The sequence below is a fragment of the Pelodiscus sinensis genome, chromosome 5, assembly GCF_052426305.1.
Source record: "Pelodiscus sinensis isolate ZL-2025 chromosome 5, ASM5242630v1, whole genome shotgun sequence".
Taxonomy (NCBI): domain Eukaryota; kingdom Metazoa; phylum Chordata; order Testudines; family Trionychidae; genus Pelodiscus; species Pelodiscus sinensis.
The window spans coordinates 45,579,268-45,598,751 of record NC_143056.1 but is presented as its reverse complement, the minus strand read 5'-3'; the positions used below and the strand labels follow the sequence as shown (position 1 = coordinate 45,598,751).

General features: G+C 41.7%; 1 long non-coding RNA gene across 1 annotated transcript; it reads left to right on the top strand.

Annotated features, from left to right (window-relative positions):
- Positions 1 to 4,076: 4,076 nt before the first annotated feature.
- Positions 4,077 to 17,826, top strand: LOC142829106 (uncharacterized). Its single transcript, XR_012903392.2, has 2 exons — positions 4,077 to 4,297; positions 12,532 to 17,826. It is a non-coding gene; the product is annotated as an uncharacterized LOC142829106 (long non-coding RNA).
- The last annotated feature ends 1,658 nt before the right edge of the window (positions 17,827 to 19,484 follow it).

The following is a 19,484-nucleotide window of genomic DNA, read 5'->3' as shown; positions in this document are numbered from 1 at the left end:
TCAGACTTTTTTCCTGCAATTTTGTACAGCTGTGAAGAGATAAATGTGTTTCCTTAATGTGATAGACTTGGCATTATTTTTCCCTTATCAGTTAGAAATCCAAACATAATTACCAAATTTAAAAAAAATATCAATTAAAAAGTAGTAGTTAAAGAGGATCTAAAATGTACAGTTGATCCAGAATTTTCTGTTGAAAATTTTTTTACATGAAAAATGCAATTTCTGTAAAACCAACATTTTCTTTGGGAAATTTGTATTTTTTCTGAAAATTGCTTTTTCTTCTCAAGAAAATCAAAACAAAATAATTTCATTTCATAATGGACTGAACTAAATTAAATCAAAACATTTCACAACAGTCTGACATTAATCTGTGTCCACCTGAACTGCAGTGGTGTCTCATGTCCCACTCTTCACCATATGCCAGGTTTCCTGGCTAGCCAATATCTCCCAAGATGCATCATGGTGGTTCTCTACTGAGAAGATTACAGTGCATCATGGAAGGCCCATGAAGGAGAATGGGAAGCATACGGCACTTGAATTAGTTTCCACAAGGGATCACAGCAGCTCAGGCAGACATATTTCAGAGTCAAATTGAGAAACTTGAAGTTTTGAGCTCGTTCAAAAATTGAAATGAAAAATTTTGATTCAGAAATGTTGAATTGTTTTCTTGTGATTGAAAAAAGTAAAAATGAAAACATTTTCCTGAATGTTCCATTACACAATATTTGATATTTTGACTTAGCTCCGATTCAAGAGGAAAGCATCCATCAACATTCTCCTCTCTCCTGCCCTCCTGAGGATAATTCCTAGTATGGATGTTAAAAAGCAGTTAATTAGGTAACCGTGTATCTGCGGAAAATCTTAGTTGTTACTTGGTTATATGCTGCAAGCTCTGCAATATAAAGCTTACAGGGGCCAGCAGCCAGCGTGTGCTGGGAATCTGCTTTTAAGATGGTTCCCGGTGCGCACCAGCTGCCCAGCTGCTGTCCCGCTCCCAAGAAGCCAGCTACTTCCCTGATACAGAGCCAGCAGTGTGAGGTGGCAGCCAACTTTCTAGGAGCCGGAGTATAACTGTTCCAGTAACCAATAAGCTCATGCTTAACTGTTAATCATTTAAACAGTTACATCCCTAATGCCTATTTTCTACCAGTTCAACTAGAAAGTGAAAAAATTAGTAACCCAAAATGCTTGTTTAAATTGTCCCAATATGGCTTCTAAAATTAACAAAAAATGAATATGAAAACAAATATAAATCTTTGACATACACCTACAGTTCAAATATCAGAAAATGTTATGATATTAAAACTGCTCTGATTCCCTGGGAAGTAGAGCATTCTCTTTTATTAATATGCCTATCAGATTCAGAGAACTATCAAAAGTAATTTGCAGTTAGTTAGCTTAGTCTTGTAGCTTTGAGACATTTCTTTCAAGAGAAGTTGTTTTGAAGACCACCAAATCCAATTTGGAGTCAAAGAGTTCAAAGCCTGAATAGTGTCTAATGCTTGAACATCTGATAAGATTAAATCTATTGATGTATTAGAAAATGACAGGATAGAACGGACAGCAAGTAACTTATCTGCAATATGAACAGCTTCCATGTCTGCAATAGATAATGAAGATTGCAATAGGCCTGGTGAAAGAAGGGATTTTTGTTTGGCATTGGGAGCTACAGTTTATGAGAAGAAACATAGTTTCTAAAAAGATGTTTTTATCTTATTCTTCTCCCTTCTCAAACCATCACCTGGAAAGTATTTCTATACATGAGCACGTGTGATGGAGAAAAGAATTTTTAACAATACTTCCTGGGACATATTTCTGTCTCTCATTATGCTCACTAACTACACATCACTGCCATTTGTTCGCTTGATGGCTTTGTTCACCATTATTTGTTAGCTTGATGACTTTGTTCACCCTATCATTGTCCTTCACTGTAAATCAAGCTGGTCAGTCAGGACATTCCTGTGTCTAAAGTGGGCTGGGTTTACGAAGTTCCTCCTTTATATATAATTATAAATAACTTTGTACCCAACCCATGCATATGTCACAATGATTTTCAGATCCAAGATGTCACCAATTTATACTACATGGCATCTTTTAGATACATAGTATGGCAGTGTGTTGGGGTAATGAGGGTGTCAGGCCTGATATGAGTTGCAGAATAGTGGGCCCTTTACCGGTTGTCACTTATGACCTTGTGAGGACCTCAGAGGCCTTCCTTTCACAGTACAGATGAGCAAGGGGTGACAAGTCTGAAGATGTTTGGTGAGGCATTAAAGCTTCTAGGCTGCGTCTAGACTGGCATGATTTGCAGAAATACTTTTAACGGAATTTTTTTCCGTTAAAAGTATTTCCGCAAAAGAGCGTCTAGATTGGCAAGTGCCTTTGTGCAAAAGATTTGCTTTTGCGCAAAAGCATCCATGGCCAGTCTAGACGCGATTTTGCGCAAGAAAGCCCCGATTGCCATTTTAGCCATCGGGGCTTTTTTGCACAAAACAGTTCTTCCCGGTCTACACTGGCCCTCTTGCGCCAGTATTCTTGCGCGAGAGGGCTTTTTCCCGAGCGGGAGCGTGAAAGCATTTGCGCAAGAAGCACTGATTTTGTACATTACAAAGTCAGTGCTCTTGCGCAAATTCAAGCGGCCAGTGTAGACAGCTGGCAAGTTTTTGCACAAAAGCGTCCGCTTTTGCACCAAATCTTGCCAATCTAGACGCACCCCTAGTGTTGTAACTTCAACAAGGCAACGGTGAACCCAAACGCCCCCATTTACCTGCCACAGCAACAAACCAGGAAATATCAGTATTATTTTTATGAAGGTGACACATGCCTCTGTGCTTTTATTTATCATGGGTTACTTGATATAGAGTTAGATCAAAAGGGTTGTTAAAGAAATCCAGCAGGAAAGATAAAACAATGGCCTACATAAGAAATATCCCAACACCATAGGTGTCATTTCTGTGGGTGTTTAAGGACTGAACCACCCACAGAAAAAAATTAGTGGATGGCTAGCACCCACCAGCAGCCCTGCCAATCAACTCTTCCCCTTCCCTCCTACCCACTGGCTACGTCTAGACTGGCATGATTTTCCGAAATGCTTTTAACGGAAAAGTTTTCTGTTAAAAGCATTTTCGGAAAAGCCCGTCTAGATTGGCACGGACACTTTTCCGCAATAGCACTTTTTGCGGAAAAGCCTCCGTGCCAATCTAGATGCGCTTTTCCGCAAAAAAGCCCCGATCACCATTTTCGCGATCGGGGCTTTTTTGCAGAAAACAAATCTGAGCTGTCTACTCTGGCCCTTTTGCCTGAATGGGAGCAGCATAGTATTTCCACAAGAAGCACTGATTTCTTACAGTAGGAAGTCAGTGCTTTTGCGGAAATTCAGGTGGCCAGTGCAGACAGCTGGCAAGTTTTTCCAGAAAAGCGGCTGATTTTCCAGAAAAACTGGCCAGTCTAGACACAGCCACTGTGAACAGCCACTGTGCACAGTGTCCTGTGCAGGAGATACTGAGGAAAAGGTGAGGAGCAGGAACCGGGACACGCTCAGAGAGGGGGGGCAGAAGTGGGGCAGAAGGGACAGGATGGGGGTAGGACAGGAATCTGGAGCAGAGAGGTGAGCTGAACACTCCCAGGGCCTGGCAAAAGCTGATCCCTCTATTCTCAAACACTCCAACATGACAGCTAGATGTATAGCTATGTAAAATGTAACTCCATAGCGGTTTTGCCAATGCTGAGAAGAGGGATCCAATGGTATAGGGGAGCCTACACGGCCCTGTCTTAACCAAAACAACAATGCCTGCTTTATCCAAAGTACTGATCTTTAACAAAGCAAACTCAGGCCTGTCTCAAGTCTTGTACATGTAGCGCACGGGCAAGTCTGGGGCTTTGAGTGGCAGGAATGTTTTTGCACAATCATGCATAGCCAGCATAGTGCAGTGTGATCATACCAAGAAAACTGGGAGTAAACTGGTACATTTTACTTCTGATAAGCAAAAAGCAGAGATAGCCATAGAACTGTTAACTAAGCATATAGTTTTGCAACATCCTGAGTAGCAGGATATACCCCAAATAAGGGCATACCAGGTATCTTACACAACATGTAATTAATTGGTAAATATTAAAATGACCAAGTCTCACTTTGCTATAAAATGAGCTTAGTAATAAGAATCAATGTAAGTAGTGAACAGGATTGACCTACAGGTCCTGCTCATTTCAAGTAGAAGTTCACACTGGCTACGGCAGAGCATGGCATCCCAAAATCAAAGGGAATCAAACCTCCTGCCTGGAATTATACGGGTGAAATGTAAGTGAACTAGGCTTAAATAATGTATTATGATAAATCTTCTATGAATTGCTTTTGTATTGTTTTGTGTTGTACTAATTTTTTTAAAAAATTACAGTATTTAAGGTTTAAACTGTGCTGTAAGTGTTTTTAAGGCTTGTAAAACAGAAACAATTCTATTAACTGCTTAAAGCTTGCAATAAATAAGAAAGTAGTTAAGTCTCTCTGTTGCATCCTGGTTTCCCTTGGATCTAAAAGAGATCAAACCACACGGCAAATGGGAACATGAATCTGTTACAGGACCCTGAGTCAAGAAAAAAAAAAAGAGGCGGTTGAGTGAATCATTGAGAGGGTGCAGTCAAGAGGGAATATCAGTGATCTGAGGTACTTTTCACCCAGTAACTGACACTTGCTAAGAAGCAGGAATTTTTAAACATTCACTCCTCTAACTGGGTAGAGCAAAGTAGTATCAGCAGTTCCTGGACTTCAGTAATAGCCAATGACAACATTAGAGAGGAACAAGCAGTACCCCCAGTCTGGATCCATAGCCCAGGACCACCATATCCCCTGAGCAGTCACTTCAGGCAACTCAGAACTCAATGTGGACAACAGCAGCACTTTCAGTAATAGCAGTGGGATTTTTTATACTCTTATCCTGCCTTCTGCAATTCATCCTTCCCCTACCTACAGGCTGTCTGCCCATATGTATAATTCACTACAGTACTGAAAAGTCAGGTTCAATCCAAAATATATCTCCTTCTACCTCATGAAGAGAAGAGGCATCAAAAACGTATTTGTCTAAAGCCACAGGGCACAAAAGCACAATGCTTTCAGCACATACCAACAGAAGATATTTTAAAAGTCCACATTTGCAAGCTCTTAGTATAGGAGGTATTCAGAAACTGTGATAAGTGCAGTACATGCAATTTAAGGTCTTTACCAGGTGTTAAAATCTGACATTTAATTGGTGACCATCATATTTTTAGACTTAATCCTGTTTTCATTGTTTAATCCTACTATATTTTAAAGAGATTTCACCTGCTTTCCTTTATTACTGACTATAAAGGCAACCTCCCCCCAGTGAGTTTAAAGTTTCTTTCTACAAGCTACTACTTAAAAACTTTAAGAAGCTCTTCAATTAATGTCATGACTGTTGCTTTGGCTTGATTGATCAAATCTCTCTTCTATTCAGAAGCTATTAAAATGTGTATATATGAAATTCACTGGAGGACAGCACCATACAAAAGCAGCAGATGTGTATAGCTTCTAGAGATAGAGGCATCCAAACTCTAAAGTCCTTACAGGAACACACCACTCTGTACAAGATGTTCTTTTCAGAAATGTTTCTAGTATAAAGCAGACTGTATCTGTGTCCATAAACATGTTGCTGTAATAATCTGTGTACAACCTATGCAAGATACCATCGGAAAACTCAGAGTTTGCTGGTTAATATTGCCCTGATAAAATAAATGTGGCAATGTTGTATGTGAGATTATAAAATTTCCCTATATAACGTTATTAACAAATTCCAAACCACAGCAGAAATTGGCAAACAGATCTGTTTCAAAGAAATAGGAGCTTTTTTTAATTTGCATTTAAGCAGTAAACAGGGTCATCAAGCAGGAAGAGTAAACAAAGAAACCTCAAACCAAAAATCTCAGCTGAAAATGTTTTCCCAGAGAACTAACTATAAAAAGGAGTGACAAAGATCCTTTTTCTCTGTATTCATTGATTTACTGCATCTGAAGAGACAGAGAAAGCAGCTATTGAATTGGAAAAAGGGTCCTCACCTAAGCAGTTTGATCAGGAAGACTGCTGAAAGCACATGATGAAAAAAGCCTTTGCTTTGAATTTAAAAGTTTTTAACTTAGGCAGCAGTTGCATTTCATTATTTTTCTTTTATTTATTTCTGACTTCTACGGCTCATTACTTGTATTAACTTAAAATGTCTCTGTTTGTAGCTGTAAGTTTTATCTAGTGTGGTGTGTTTAAATTAAGGTGTCTGTGGAACTCCATTTAGAGTAACAAAGTGGGCACATACTATTCTAACTAAAGAAATACCGATTTCTATGAACTTGTGTGGCCCAGCCCAGTACTGAGGGCTGGGCAATATAAGACACACATTTCTGTGGGGAAATTTAAGACGGGGGGGATGTGTTGAGGTCACGCTGCCATATAACCAAAGCTAGTAAGAGTCAAGGGCTGATTGGCTGCAGGAGACACACAGAGCTAGGAATGACTTGCATGCTAATGGCTGTTTATGAGCATTCCAGTCTGGAAGCTACATCAGCAGAGCATAGTAAAAGACCAAATTAGAAGACAGAAGGGGACATTGCTACTCATTAGTCTAGATTGTAGTCTGGATACATCATACAGCCCATTCTCTTTCTGGTGAGAGGACATGGAAATGGCGGAGATGCTCAATGATTTCTTTGTTTCAGTCTTCACTGAGAAGTCTGGAGGTGTGCCTAACGTAGTGAATACAAACAGAGAGAGGGTAAGTTTAGAAGATAGGATACACAAAGAACAAGTTAAAAATCACTTAGGAAAGTTAGATGTCAGCAAGTCACCAGGTCCTGATGAAATGATACTCAAGGAGCTGATAGAGGAGGTATCTGAGCCTTTAGCTATGATCTTTGAAAAATCATGGAAGACAGGGGAGATTCCAGAAGACCGGAAAAGGGCAAATATTGTGCCCATCTATAAAAAGGGGAATAAGAACAACCCAGGAAACTACAGACCGGTCAGTTTAACTTCTGTCCCAGGGAAGATAATGGAGCAGGTAATTAAGGAAATCATATGCAAACACTTGGAAGGTAATAAAGTGATAGGGAATAGCCAGCATGGGTTTGTGAAGAACAAGTCATGCCAAACTAATCTGATAGCTTTCTTTGATAGGATAACGAGCCTTGTGGATAAGGGAGAAGCAGTAAATGTCATGTACCTAGACTTTAGTAAGGCATTTGATACGGTCTCGCATGATATTCTTATTGATAAACTAGGCAAATATAACTTAGATAGGGCCACGATAAGTTGGGTGCATAATTGGCTGGATAACTGTAGTCAGAGAGTTGTTGTTAACGGTGCTAAATCCTGCTGGAAAGGGATAACATATGGAGTTCCGCAAGGGTCAGTTTTGGGACCCGTACTGTTCAATATCTTCATCAGTGATGTAGATATTGGAATAGAGAGTATGCTTATTAAGTTTGCAGATGATACCAAACTGGGTGGGGTTGCAACTTCTTTGGAGGATAGGGACATAATTCAAAATGACCTTAGCAAGTTAGAGAAATGGTCAGAGGTAAACAGGATGAAGTTTAATAAAGAGAAATGCAAAGTACTCCACTTAGGAAGGAACAATCAGTTCCATACATACAAGATGGGAAGCTACTGTCTAGGAAGGAGCATGGCGGAAAGGGATGTAGGGGTCATAGTGGACCACAAGTTGAATATGAGTCAACAGTGTGATGCTGTTGCAAAAAAAGCAAATATGATTCTAGGTTGTATCAACAGGTGTGTTGTAAGCAAAACTTGTGAAGTCATTCTGCCACTCTACTCTGCACTAGTTAGGCCTCAGCTGGAGTACTGTGTCCAGTTCTGGGCGCCACATTTCAAGAAAGATGTGGAGAAATTGGAAAGGGTACAGAGAAGAGCGACAAGAATGATTAAAGGTCTAGAGAACATGACCTATGAAGCCAGGCTTCATGAAATGGGCTTGTTTAGTTTGGAAAAAAGAAGATTAAGGGGGGACATGATAGCGGTTTTCAAATATCTAAAAGGGTGTCACAAGGAGGAAGGAGAAAATTTGTTCCTCTTGGTTTCTGAGGACAGGACAAGGAGTAATGGGCTTAAAGTGCAGCAAGGGAGATTTAGATTGGACATTAGGAAAAAATTCCTTACTGTCAGGGTGGTCAAATATTGGAATACATTGCCAAGGGAGGTGGTGGAATCTCCCTCTCTGGAGATATTTAAGAACAGGTTAGATAGACATCTGTCAGGGATGGTGTAGACAGAGCTTGGTCCTGCCTTGAGGGTGGGGGGCTGGACTCGATGACCTCTCGAGGTCCCTTCCAGTCCTATGATTCTATGATTCTATGACATTAAAGACAATTTTTGATAGTGGCAGGAAAGTACTAATCTGATCTTTCAAACTCAGTGTAACAGTGTCAGCACTCACCTCATCCAAACACCCCTGTTTCCTCAAGAATGGGTTTCTGCACTGACTCAGTTTTAAAAGCCTTGGGCTACTCAGCCCTCCGGCCAAGTCACACACTTTCATGTAATCACAAACCCCTTCTGGGGTACACCTCCATCCTGGTGCCCCCTGTAGAGTATCTCAATTCAATGTCATTCCCTTAATTTGTGTCTCACTATGAACAAGGTAGTACCACCAGGGCTTTTCCTCCTGGACTATGTCTACACTCACGGCATCGTGCACCAGAAATCTGCAAATGAGGCTAAACGTGGAATATTGCCAAGCCTCATTTGAATATCTAATGAGCCACCATTTTTGCAGAAGAGGCTCCTGCGCCAGAAGGAGCTGTCTACACTGCCCCTCACCGTTACGCTGATTATTTTCAGGAATAACGGCATTGCGCAAGAGGGGTTTTCTTGCACAAGAAGGGGCATGTAGACAGCTTCTTCTGGTGCAAGAGTCTCTTCTGCAGAAATGGCGGCTCATTAGGTATATAAATGAGGCTCAGCGATAATCGGCACTTAGCCTCATTTGCATATTTCTGGCTCAAGAAGTTGCTAGTGTAGACATAGTCTTGGAGACAAGTCCTTTGTTGTTTCCTCAGGGCTTTAGCTTCAAGTCCATGAATTTCTCCACAGCTCTCCACTGGGAGCTGTCCCAGGTTCTGCCAGCCATTCCTGACCTTCTCCCTTTCAGGTCTGGACTGCACCTGAGCTGCTTCTACTCCTGCAGCTTCTTATGTAGTCCCTCCTGGCTCCTGATTGGCTGGCTTCCTCCTAGCACTCTAGCTACCTGGAGGACTTGTCTATGGCCTGGCCCCATTACACTCAGATACAGTGAAAGCATCTGATGGTTTCCAAAGCCAGAACTCACTCATTTTAAAGCTGCTGTGACAGACTGACAATATCCTATAATACACTGAACAAACCTTATGTTAAGAGAAGCTTAACTGAGTTAACCCAGTTCAACTGAGTTTAACTTAACACCTTTGGGGCACATTGTATTAAAATGCAATTGTGTATATTTTTTCTAGAGGGTAAGATGCTAATGAATATCCACAGGTATCAGCCTTCCTGAAGACGACACGCATATATTAGTTCAAATTGGATTCTCCAAAGACAAAGAAAAGGCTTTTGATGAAAAGCCTAAATTTAGGCTTGCTCATGGTCTTCTTCCTTATCCAGCAAATGGATAGTACTTCTAGTCCTCAGAAGGCCCCAAATCTTAGGGGAGGACTGGAAGGGCTTGGCCTACTATGTGCTTGTTCAGAGCTGAAACTCTGATGTACTTGTGATCATAAAGAACCCCTCTCCCTTCCCCCGAAAGGTGATGCCTTTAATTGTTTTAATAAGTTTTCTCTGTAACACTTGTAACCTGAATAAAGCAGGCTTGCTTAGAAAGAATTGTATGGTAACATATCACTGGCAGTTACACTGTGCTCTATCTCTAAAGATAAAGCAAACAGGTCTGTTTTGACAGACTGTCTGTGCTAGGAACTATACAGCAAAGGCAGAGAATTGTTCAGCCTGGATGTACTACTGTCAGAAGGGAGGGAGATGCATCTTTCCACCCAAAAGGGGCCATGGCTGTGGAACTGGAAGTCTGAGGCGTGGATGCTCTTGCTGAACCAGAAAGGAAATACAGGTGTAATTGTCCTGGCTTGACACACATAGCTGGAACAGGCTGTCTTTCCCCACCAAGGGCTGTCCACCTCCTTCCCATACTGCGTTGCCTAGTGCATTTGTCTGGGAGCTGACCTTGTCCGTGAAGATAGAGGCAAAGAAAGCATTTCTCACATTTTCTTCAGCTTTTCTCACATCATCTGTCACTAGGTTACCTCCCTCATCCAATAAGGGCCCCACACCCTCTCTGATCTCCCTCTTATTGCTAACATGCCTGTAGAAACCTTTCTTGTTATTCTTCATATCCCTTGCTAGCTGCAATTCCAATTGTGCTTTCACCTTCCTGATAAGTCCCCTGCATTCTCGAGCAATATATTTATACTCCTCCCTAGTCATCCGTCCAAGTTTCCATTTCTTGTAAGCTTCCTTTTTGTGTTTAAGATCACCAAGGATGTCCCTGGTAAGCCAATCTGGTCGCCTACCATATTTGCTTTTCTTGCTACGCTGATGGGATGGTTTCTTCCTGTGCCTTTAATAGGGCTTCTTTAAAATACTGCCAGCTCTCCTGGACTCCTTTCCCCTTCATGTAAGCATCCCAGGGAATCCTGCCCATCAGTTCTCTGAGGGAGTCAAAGTCTGCCTTTCTGAAGTCCGGGGTGTGTATTTTGCTACTCTCCTTTGGTCAGGATCCTGAAGTCTAACATCTCATGATCACTGCTTCCCAGGTTTTCACCCACCTCTCACATTCCACTTGCTTGAAGTTGACAGGTCTTCTCTCTCAAGGTTTAAAGATTCTCGCTCTACTGTGATAAGTTGTCAGCACAGAATATGCTGGCCAAACAAGAAGATGAGTTGTGACCTATTATCCACTACAATGATCTGTGGTACACCGTTAAGAACAAAAATGAGAAAAGAGCCCTGTGCATAATAACTAGGGATGGCCCAAAAAAGATAATTATTTTTCCACAGAATATTTCCATGTTTCAACATGTGTTATAATTTAAATGTGGAAGAAAATGAGACTGCTCAACATTTTTCATTAAAATAGGGGAAGAGGAGCAAGCCACTGCAGAACAGTCAATAGCCTGATAGTTATAGCACTCTGGTTGAATGAGAGACAGCTCGTTCCCAATCCCTCTCCTGCCTAATCTGGATCTCCCACATACATGTGGCTTGGCCACTCATATGGATTATTCTGGGTATGTTATTCTCTCAACATTCCATCCTGGACCTAAGAAATCTTCACAATTAAAATTTCAGTAAAAATGAAGTGCATCTATGAAAAGTTTGATTTTTAACAAACTTACATTTTCTGATAGAGCCAAACAAAAAAAAAAGCCTGACCAGCTCTCAAAATAACACCAAGATAACATAGTATAGGGTTACCTGGTTGCATATGAGCCATTACGTGAATGTTATGAGCATTGAGGTCATTTGTTTTATTTTTGTAAAATATAGTAGATATTTAAGTTATTTTCAAAACAGCAAGAAAACACATTTTCTTAGAACCTTTTGCATCTATATTACCATTAATTTTTAACATCCTTCCATGATTTAGAGTTAGTAATCTCCTGCTCTAAACTGCTCTTGGGTTTTTGCCAGCACAACAATTTGAAATACATGGTTCCCTTTTGCAATTGCTGAGCTGAAGAGGCCCATTTATTCTCTATAGTCTACTGTATTCCAAATCATAGTATCATTTAAACACTAACAACCATCATGATACTTATTTCAGACTTAAGTTTAGTTCCTACAAGAATACTGGTAACACAATGTCAGAATTCTGCTAAATATAGAACACTGAAAATATCTTAGGAGAGGTGTGACATGCTATATCTTCAGGCTGCATCTAGACTGGCATGATTTTGTGCAAATACTTTCAACGGAAAAGTTTTTCCGTTAAAAGTATCTGCGCAAGAGAGCGTCTATACTGGCATGTGCCTTTGCACAAAAGATTTGCTTTTGTGCAAAAGCATCCGTGCCAGTGTAGACGCTCTCTTGCGCAAGAAAGCTCTGATGGCCATTTTAGCCATCGGGCTTTCTTGCACAAGAAATTAACGTTTCCTGTCTATACTGGCCTCTTGCATAAGAACAGTTGCGCAAGAGGGCTTATCCCTGAGCAGGAGCATCAGAGTATTTGTGCAAGAAGCACTGATGTTATACATTAGAACGTCAGTGTTCTTGCGCAAGTACTCGCAGCCAGTGTAGACAAGTGGCAAGATTTTGCGCAAAAGCAATTGCCAATGTAGACATAGCCTCAGAGAGCAACCCTGTAATCTACATATTCCTCATTTATATAAAATTGAGAGATTGCATATAAAGCATGCTATATGAGGCATCAGGAGGAAGAGCAAAGATTATGATCTGCTGAAAGCTAATCTAAATATGTATAGCCTCAATGCATATGAAATTATAAGACTTGTGTTTATTGTTTTCAGTAAAATATGCTGCAAGTTTGGGAAGCTCTCCAGTGAAAGCACAAGAGGTAATCAAAACCCAGGTGGGTGCTGAACAGACATCACCAGCCATTGTCTAGCAGTGGCCTTCCAACTCAATGACACACTTACAGGAGCCACACTGAGTTATTGCTTTTCCATGTGACTCAGCAAAGCCCAGCAGACATGACTGGACTTGTGTTTTCCAACCATGAGGACTAAGGGTATAAAACACAACATGGGAGCCCATACCTGGCCTCTTTCCATCCCTCACATATGCTGCAGGCCACAAGGACACTCAGAAGACTAAAGATTCCAACAGAAGAGACTATCCTAGGTTTCAAGGGTGAAACCTGTGTACTATGAACTGCAATATCCAGTGGGATGAGAAAAAAATCCTTAATCTAGATATTGCCCAATGTAATAGGGTCGTAGGTTTAGATTTAAATATTTTCTTTTTTATGTGCTATACAGAAACACAACAAAAGGACAATCTGTCCCAAAAAACATACGTTGGTGTTTACTGTCTGCCTTTTCCAACTCAGTTCAAAGACTAATTAATTATCACTATTATTATTTTTTTAGTGATCGTGCCTAGAGACTTTGACCAGTTCATAACCTCATAGTGGAATGCATTAAACAACATCTTAAATGACAGACCCAGCCTTAAAGAGCTTCTAGCTAAAGGCCTGGATCCTGCATTGTGATCTGCTCAGATGATCTGTATGGGTCATAATGCAGGCCCAGGGCCTAAAAGACCAATTAAGAAATCTGTATATTTTAAGTATTATTGTTTTCTAGTTGCATCTGAGTTCTGAAAAAAAATTGTAGCTTCTGTTTACACTTGTTCATAAATTAATTATCCAATAATACACTATGCTATGACCACCTTTCTGGTATTTATATTAAACTAATAGAGCTCCATTTTAAAAAGTTGGCAACAGTGTACAAAAAAAGTTACTCAGATTTAAGAACCTTTATTTGACCTTGTACTTAGTCCTTCATTTACTCCTACCTTGTATTTAGTCCTCGTAGGCATAAATTATAGGACAATGCATGCTCAAAGATACTTAATTGACCCTCTGTATAGACTTCCCCAATTTGCATACATAATCAGGACCCAATTAGGGCATTGGCATAAAATGAGCTCTTGGACTCCCATGATCATGTCACAAATCTAACCTTTCACTTGAAAAAGTTAAAATAAAAACAGGCTAGATCCTCAAATACTGGAAATACTGGAATAAGAAGGTCAAGTGCATTGAATGGCATACTGCATATGAAGAAAACTAGCAAGTCTGAAGAACACATTAAACAATCTGTGACACTGTTATATAGTTTTATATTAAAATGTTGAAAGTAAAGTGCATTTAAAATTATATAATTATATAATTAACCATTATAGTGATATTATTTGAAATCCAAAAGCAAGCATTATATTTAAGAGATTTCATCATTAAAAACCAATAACCCATGCAAAGAGTAGCAAATTCATGCTCCAACAGGATTAAAACAATTTGATCCACTATGACCAAAAAAAAGTTCAATCTACTCAAATAATTATTTTGCAATCTCCTCTTTTTTAATATACAAACAGTTTTATATGGGAAATGTTTACTCATCATTTATATTATGGCATATGTTGTTAAGACCAGGACTTCAACAGGGTTCAAAAAGAACTGGATAAATTCATGGAAGTCAGCCATTGATGGACCTATTAGCCAGGATGGAATAGTATCTCTAGCCTCTGTTTGTCAGAGGCTGGAAATGGATCACAGGAGAAGGATCACATGAGGATTACCTGTTCTGCTTACACCATCTGGGGCATCTAGTATTGGCCACTGTCAGCAGATAAGATACTTGGGTAGATGGACCTTTGGTCTGACCCAGTATAGCCATTCTTATGGCTCTATGATGAACCTCTGCACAGTAGAATAGGTTGTTTTTGCATTAAGATGGTTGGTAAGAAATGTATGTTAGATTATTTTTAGGATTCCACACCGCTGCTATTGGTGAGTCTACTAGACACATCACAGGACTATATTGCGGGACTACCTAGATATAATAGTCCTATTGCATTAGACCCTGGCGGGGGTGGGGGAACAGTCCCTGCCCAAAAGTTCACAAATTATTAATATTTCATTTAAAATACTGTCTACGAGCCCCAATGAGGTTCAAGGACGTGCTAGAATGTTGTTGGACACACACGGATAAAGGTATAGTCCTTCCCATGTTGTGTCTTATGTTTTTAAATCTCATGCACTGGGGCTTCAGTTGGCATCGGGAAAGCACTGTTTTCTCTTCCACTGTATTCTCAGGTTTTGTCTCCCCACATGCTTGGCTGGCTTTCTAACTGCACAAAATTGAATATCATAGCCCTGCCACTTCCCTGCGGCCACACCCCTTATCCACGCTTTTCCTGAGGCCCTTCTCCACTCATCACATTCCCTCTCTCTTACTGGCTCACTCTACCCCATCCTCACTCACTTTCACTAGGCTGGAACAGGGGGTTGGGTGCAGGTGGGGGTGAGGGCTCTAACTGAGGTTGCAGGCTCAGGGGTGGAGACAAAATGAGGGGTGCAGGAGGGAACTCTGGGGTAAGATAGGAATAATGGGATTGGGGTGCAGGAAGGGTGAAAGCTTGGGCCAAGGAATTTGAAGTGTGGGAGGGGTTACAGGTTCATGTGGGGTATTCAGTGCAGGAGGGGTGAGGGCTCTAGGGTAGGGTTGCAGGCTTTGTGTCTGGGCTGGGGATAAAAAGTTTGGGGTACAGGAAAGAGTTTAGGGGGCAGAAGGTTGGGCAACAGGTTTATTGTGGGAAGCTCCCAGTCAGCATTACAGCAAGGCTAAAGCAAGCTACCTGCCTGACCTGGTTCCATGCTGCTCCCTGTAAGGAGATGGCAGGTCCATCAATTAAGCAGGGAAGAGGGAAGAGTCAGGAGGCTCCATAGCAGTGGTGGGCAACCTGTGGCTTACAGGCTACATGAAGCCCATTGTGTTTCTATATGAAGGGTGCATCCCCATTGCCCCTCCATCCCCACCAATCTCATGCTGGGGGCCCTGCACTCCTCCCCTGCCCTCCCAGAAAGCTGCGAATGAGCTGATTCATACCCAGTTCCCACTCGTCCTCCTCCTTCCTCCCAGAGCCTGCAGCAGAGGGGAGAATAGAGCAACCCCTGGCAAAATGAGAAGTGACACACATTTAAAGCAAGGGCAGGCGTGGGGTACACGTAGCATTGTGAGAGCCATGTGCGTTCTCTGCTTCTTTATGTGACTTTTGCTGGCGTTTTAATTTGCCCCTAATAATGGATCACTTTGGCTGTGTCTACATTGGTGCGATCTTGCGCAATAGCGGCTGCTTTTGCGCCAAAACTTGCTGCCTGTCTACACTGGCCGCGAGTTCTTGCACAAGTAAATTGATGTTCTAATGTATGAAATCAGGGCTTCTTGTGCCAGAACTCTCTCGCTCCCACTCAGGAATAAGCCCTTTTGCGCAACTCTTCTTGCACAAAAGACCAGTGTAGACAGGCAACATGAATTTCTTGTGCAAGAAAGCCCTATGGCTAAAATGGCCATCAGAGCTTTCTTGCACAAGAGAGCGTCTGCACTGCCAGGGGCGCTCTTGCGCAAAAGCACAGCTCCCACATGGCAGTGTGGACGTTTTCTTGTGCAAGACTTCTTGCGCAAGAACCCTTGTGCAAGATGTTCTTGTGCAAGAAGCCGCCAGTGTATACATAACTGCTGTGTTTAAAAAGGCATGATAAAGAATAAAGTGCCATGTATTTAATCTTATTCTTGGGGTCATGATTAGTGCATATGTCTAATTTCAATCCTACAGACCACTCACTAACCTTGGTTGCCATCACTGCTCCACATAGTGCTCTCACCAACAAGCACTGCCATCCAGCTTCCATTGGCCAGAACTGGTGCTCAGGGCAGGGTCAGCACATGGAGCCCAGTGTTCCTGCCCTCCTTCACAGGAGCCAGAACTGCTAGCCACTTCTGGGGAGCAGCATGGTGCAAGGGCAGGTGGAGACTAACTTATCTTAACCCTGCAGTGCTACTGACCCAGTCAGCAGTACTAACCAGAGCCACCAGGGTTCCTTTTTGTCCAGGTATTCTGGTCCCCCTACGGCTGATTCAGATAAATATCCCCATCACATAAACAGCACGTTTATGCAAACCACTCACCTCATCCAGCTCTGCAGGGAAATGTATACACCATCTAAGAAGCTGGAATTGCAGCCATAAGGACATAAAGTCCTCTGGGTGCGTCTAGACTGGCAAGATTTTGCACAAAAGCAGCCACTTTTGCGCAAAAACTTGCCGCCTGTCTACACTGGCCGTGAGTATTTGCACAAGAACACTGACTTTGTACTATACAAAATCGGTGCTTCTTGCGCAAATACTCCAACGCTCCCACTCAGGGATAAGCCCTCTTGCGCAAGCATCCGTGCCAGTGTAGATGCTCTTTTGCACAAATACTTTTAACAGCAAAATCATGCCAGTCTAGATGCAGCCTCTGTGCTTCTACAAAACAGACACAGCAAGGCCATCAGTAACAAAGATTTTCTCACACTTCCCTATACCTCAGTTTTGACATGGTGTGATCCCCTGTAGAGTCACAGTCTCCATGTTCATTCAGTCTTTGGCTGGATCTGCCATTAAGGATGCTTATGATTGTCATGGTTTCTCAAATATGGGAATCTAATCCTTGGAGTTGGACTAAGACCATTCACATATTTCATTCAGGCCTTTGAACGGCCATTGGAGAAGTAAATGGGCTCAGACCAGAACATGGGCAGTCAGGCCTAGGAGCCAGAGGCCAGAGATGGCACAGAGGATCAGGCAACTGAACCAAAGACATGTACCTGCAAGTTGGGGCACTCATACAAACCAGTTCCTGCTTGTGTGTAACTGCTCAATTTGCACACACAGAACCATTTGTGAAGACTATTTTCACATGCTGGCTGACATCTCTATTTTGATTCATAGCCCCCACGGGCAAGGGGTGATTGAACCAGTGACCTAATAAGATACCCCAGTGTGTCAGGAGAAATTTTAAAACATAGTTTTAGTCATTTTTATCTCTTTGGAAAGATACTCAATTTCTTTCTCCATTAGTTTGCTACCTTGTGGAATATTTTTGAAAAAAAATGAAACATTTTTCATATTCCACCTTTATGTAATCCCTCATAATTCCTTTCCACAGAAAAAAAAGAAAGAGGCTAACCTGGTGCTTCCATCTGAAACCTCTCATCAGAAGCTAACCTTCTGTTCCTTCCCCTCCCCCCCCCCCCCAAAAAAATACAAAGAAACTGCTTGTGTGGTGGTTAGGAGGGAGGCTCAGATCCAGCAAAAGAGAGGTTTTGCTAACATCCTTTCTCTACTGATACAATGCAATCCCTGAGACATACTTAACTATTTTGTAGATGACAGGTCTCAAGGTGGCTGGCTTACAGATCATTATAACAGGCATCATTAAAAATCTCTCTATTTTTATTAGAGATACTGAAAAAGAAGGAACGCAGTTAAGGTATTTGCAATGTAAAATATTAAGTAAGGCTCTCTTTTTAAAAACGTCCCTTATTTCTTTTCACTGTCATTTCAGGTCAAACCTCTGTTTTGCAGCCTCAAATGGGCTTTTTTAGGAGGAAAAAAACCTAACAAGTTAATTTAAATGATCCTGAATGCCTGCTGTTCAATTCTGATCCTGCTTTCTTTAAAACAAAAGATGACACAACACATACAAAAGGGGAAAGAAAAGAAAAAACCCGCAGCTTTTCTCTCTTGCACATGGTTTCCCTTGCAGCCTCACAAATTCAGCATATGGTTTTACTGGCCACTTCGAGACCAGGCAAACATTTACCAATCAATGTTGGGCCATTTAAGACATTGTTTTGGCTGCCTTTCTGGCCTGTGGTGTAATTAAAATGGGTGCAGATGTGCCAGGGCTGACAAGATTCTAGGGGGAGCCAACTACAGAGGCTGCTGGGAGAGAGATGGGCCCAGAATTGAGAGCGAACCTACTCTGCACTCATCCTGGAGTGGCAATTCCCCTGTCCCACAAGGCTGGGCCTTGGGCATGAGAGTGAGTCCATTCCACACTCGCTGCATGGCAGCAGATGGTTTCCTTTCACAGAACTGGACCCATCTCCCTACTCTAGGCATTACAACCTGAAACAGGCCTAGGGCAGCAGGTTGTTTAAGAGCTAGGCAGGAGCTAGAGGACAGGTAGGTTTGGTTGTGACAGGGGATGATGGGCAAATTTCAGAACCAGGATGGGAGCCCCTAACCCAATCTTGTGTCAGTCTTCTCAGATGTCTTGTTATACCACTATTCTCACAACAAACTCACAGCCACTGTTGAAAAAAGACGTTGTCTTGGCCTATCAATCTGGACTCTTATTAGAAAGACAAAAAGAGAGGACAGGGAAGAATTAAGGTCTGGAAGGCAGAAAGTAATGACTGCAGGGACTCCAGTCTCACATTCCAGGTGCTGTTCAGGATTTAGCCAAAACTGGTAGAAATGCTGATGTCATCTGACTTCCTTCCTCCAACCCAGTCAGCTCAGCACAATTTTCAGGATGAGAACAATGAAGTTCCCGTTGTGTCAAGGTGGATCCTAGAGATCCACAGGATAATGGATGTGGCTGCCATGATAGCAATTTTTTCCTCTTTCTAGGCCATACATTCCACTGTTCTTTAGTGACCCCTAGAACAACAGTATCCAACCAAAGTGGCAACCTCTGCCTATTACAGTTAGCTAAAATAGATTGATTATTTCAATTATAAATATCCCCTCCCCATTCTAGATGATTTCAGCCACTTGTTATGCCAACATGACTTCAGCAGATATTTTGAAGGTCTTTCTTTGTCTGAATAAATCCAGTTTGTATCCAACTTTTGCTTTCTTTTATAAACAACTTTATGCATCAACTGAGATGGACACCTATT